We start from the raw sequence: 3832 nt of genomic DNA, 5'->3' as shown, positions 1-3832 counted from the left end.
ATTTTTATAACTGTTTTCAAGTATGGTGTGGTCAGAGAATATGGTCTGTAGGCTAATTTTTATACATGTCCCAAATGGCCTTCTAAAGACTGTATTTTAATTATTGATTGCAGAATTCTGTGTGTGCTCATTTGCTCAAATGTACTATCTGTGCTGTTTAAATGTTCTGTATCTTTGCTGATAGTATTTGTGTGTTTGGCCAATCTAACTGAGAGCAAATGTTCAAAGATCATAGTATGATAGATGATTTGTCACTTTGTTGTCAAAGTTTTATCAACTTCTGCTTTGTAAAGTCCATGAACAGTAGAATGGTTAAAATAATTGAGGCTTTCATATCCTAATATGTAGCCACAAAAATTGAACAAGACAACCTGTGTGAATATCAAAACCTAATACTGAACAGAAGCCAGATTTAGAAAATGCATTTGGTATGATTTAATAAAGTTTGAACAAATGTAATCTGCTATTAGATGCATACAGGTATAGCATTTTTATATCTTTGAATTCATATCTTTAATGTACATTTTTATTATACTGTAAGACCCTTTACTATTTAAGTCTTAAAAGTCTATTTCATCTGGTATCTGTATAGGTATAACAGATTTTTTGGTTAGCACCGGCCTGATCTTTACATATACTTTGAAACTTTCTTACATTTTAAGTTTCTTTTTAAATGCATAAGCTGGATTAATTATTGTTATCAATGTTATCATTATTCAATGTGACAATATCTTTTTACCTTTTATGTTTTATGAATTAACAATTGATTTTCATATATTTGGACTTATTTTTATCTTATTTCTATGTGTAACATTTTTTGCATATTTTTTCCTTTTTTTATATTCAGTTCACTATTTTTCTTGCTTCTGATTTTTTTCCTCTGCTAATTTGGAATTTACATACTCTTAGTGGTTAACTATAACATTTTTACCATGTACAAGTAATTAACAAAGAAAAACAAAAATGCAACAATAAGATTTTAGCTTTAAAGTCTCATACCTATTTCTGTGGTTCAATATTTCAAATACTTGCTTTTTAGCTTCACTAGACAAACACTATGTTACTACTTAGGACATTTATTCATTTATCATACTTTCATATAAGCCACGCCATCTTTCTGGGATCACTTCTCTTCTGCAGTATAGTTCCTGTAGTATTTTGATATTATGTTCTATACCTGCATTTTATTATGTTCTAGAAGTACAATTGTAAAACTACATATTGCTGAAACCCACAGGTACTTTCATATCTATACCTTGTTTTATGTCTTTTGGACACCTTAAAATTCACTCCAATTGTTGGAATCCACAAATATTTGGAATTAAACAGCACCTTTATAAATAATCCATGGGTCAGAAAGGAAATAGCCAGGAAAGAACATTTTAAAGATTTTATTTATTTATTTGACAAAGAGAGACAGCGAGAGCAGGAACACAAGCAGGGGGAGTGGGAGAGGGAGAAGCAGGCTTCCCACCGAGCAGGGAGCCTGACACGGGGCTCAATCCCAGGACCCTGGGATCATGACCTGAGCCGAAGGCAGACGCTTAACGACTGAGCCACCCAGGCGCCCAGCCAGGAAAGAATATTTTAAATGACTCTATCAACGCATTCGACGACGTAGATAAAATGGACAAATTCCTAGAAAGTCACAAATTACCAACACTGACTCAAGAAGAAACAAAATTCAATTTCTTGTTATAGCTCTATTCAGATTATTAAATTTTTCTGACAAAATTTTTAGAAATTGAATAAGCCCTTTCCCCCCCACACACAAAAATACTTGGGAGAAAAATGTGGACTAACAATAAATGGGCATGAGGGATCTTACTAGGGCATGAAAATGTTGTAGAACTGAGTTATGCGAATGGTCACAGCACTCCATGAAGTCACTAAAAGCCAGGCATAGGCAGGAGGCTGATGGCCAGGCCTACTGCACCTGCTCACTCCCACAGTCAGACTCCGGCAGGGGTGGCAGCCTGGAGGTGCATCAGCCACACCAGCACACTGGGCATGGACTCCCGCTCAGTCTTGGGCAAGAGGCTGAAACACCGCCCAGGAAGCCGGTGACTTCTCTCTCTGTCTGCTGGCCGCCTATGGAAGCTGGGGCGCTGCCTGTCCACGCTCCCAGGTGGTTGGTCTAAAGGCGCTGCGTCCGAGTGCCCAGGAGGTTTATGGCCTGTTCCTCTTCTCCTCCTGCTCTGCTGTCCCTGCAGCTGAAGGCCATGGCCCTGTGCCCTCTGCTTCTTCTGCCAGGTGCTTCTCCCAGGTAGTGCATGCAGGTACCAGCCAGCCTCACCCCAATGTCCTCGCTGCCTCCTTTGCCCTGTGCTATGGCCTTGCAATGCCCACGGTCCCTCAAAGAGAAGGCTAAGCCTTGCTGCTGGGTGCAGGAGGAGAGATTTCACCTCCTCTGGGAGGCGGAGCCTCTACTCTTTGATGCACATGCATCCAGTGTGTTTACTTGAAAATGGGTTTACCTCTCAGCAAGCAGAGATCACTGTACCTGCATTGGTCAAGATCATGAAGGCCAGAGGGGGTCACCAAGATGCAGCCTATCATGACACTTCAGCAACTAATGTCTCAGGTTGCTAATGTGAAATGGGAGAGGATTGTTTGGTAGAGAAGTGAATTTTCGGCCTTCAGAGCAGAAAATGAGAAAACTTGAACTACGTCAGTTAAAACAACAAAGTGTGAAGTGACCAAAGTCCAAACAGATACCAAATTAGATTTAATCTAGAAAAGAGTAAAATACTCATTGAATAACTGTATTCATTGAAAATAACTGTACTCACAGATGCTGCTGGAGAAAAGGACAGAAAAGCAGCACTGCCCGCCTGGCAAGATCAGGCCCTCACCCAGAGACAGGAAGACAGACACTGAGGTTGCCTACCTTCAAACCGTGCTCCAGTCTCATAAGCCAGATATTAAATATTTAGCAGGGTCTGTATTTCACATGCCTTAACAGTAGCTCTGGAGTTTTATCCCTGTGGATATAATAAACTATTTAAAGAAGGAAAAGAAAAGTTACTAAAAACCACTGGTATGAAAAAAAAATCACAACGAAAAACGTATTCCACCCTCAGAATCACAACTCGCGAGTGATTTTCTTCTGGCTCCTCTGGTCACTCCTGAGTCTCTTATACAGGCTACTGTGCTCCTGTTGTTCCATAAATGTAAGGTTTTATAAACCTCTATTCCAAGCCTTCTGTTCTTTACAGAGACATTTAAGCTCTTTGCCAAATGTAATCTTTGTCCTCAAAAAATACCCATGACTTTAAGTATGGGTTTTATACTGAAAAATTCAAAATTTCATTGCCAGCCTGAATGTCTTAACAAGGTCTAAAATTCTATTTGCAATTAGCTATAGGACACGCGCATTATGCTATATTGCTAACACAACAGATTTGCAAATAAAATGCTAATTTTAAACATACAAATAGAGAAGTCCTAGGGAAGATGCACAAACCTTCCCAGATTGCTTCTCGCCCTTCCATTGCTGCTCTACCCACCACCTCTGTGATAACCACTCAAATTCAGAGCCCAGTCTCTAGACTTCACATAAACTTCTCTAAACCCCTCAGGAACCGACTGACAAGTGGCTTTATACCCTGACCTCTTTCTGGTTGCACAGTGATTAGCATCTCAGCTGGGAGCCTCTGAAATTGCAGCCCAACTGACTGGTCCTACAGCTTTGGAACAGAAGGCAAGAGTCCCCAGTCAGCATCTTCATGTGAATAATTGGAAATCAGTACTATTATTTTTACGTCCTTAATAAGCCCAATGAAAATACCACATTCCAGCCATCCCCCTTTCATGTTTTTAACCACAGGAT

The 3832-nt window shown here is 39.7% G+C and overlaps 1 pseudogene; it reads left to right on the top strand.

The window, feature by feature from the left end:
• The window catches only part of LOC145722443 (mitochondrial calcium uniporter regulator 1 pseudogene), a 12914-nt pseudogene extending 9918 nt beyond the window's left edge, over positions 1-2996 (top strand).
• The last annotated feature ends 836 nt before the right edge of the window (positions 2997-3832 follow it).

The sequence above is a fragment of the Leptonychotes weddellii genome, chromosome 7 (genome assembly GCF_054177405.1).
Source record: "Leptonychotes weddellii isolate Sample4059 chromosome 7, ASM5417740v2, whole genome shotgun sequence".
NCBI classification, from domain to species: Eukaryota; Metazoa; Chordata; class Mammalia; order Carnivora; family Phocidae; genus Leptonychotes; species Leptonychotes weddellii.
This window is presented reverse-complemented; position numbering and strand designations above follow the sequence as displayed.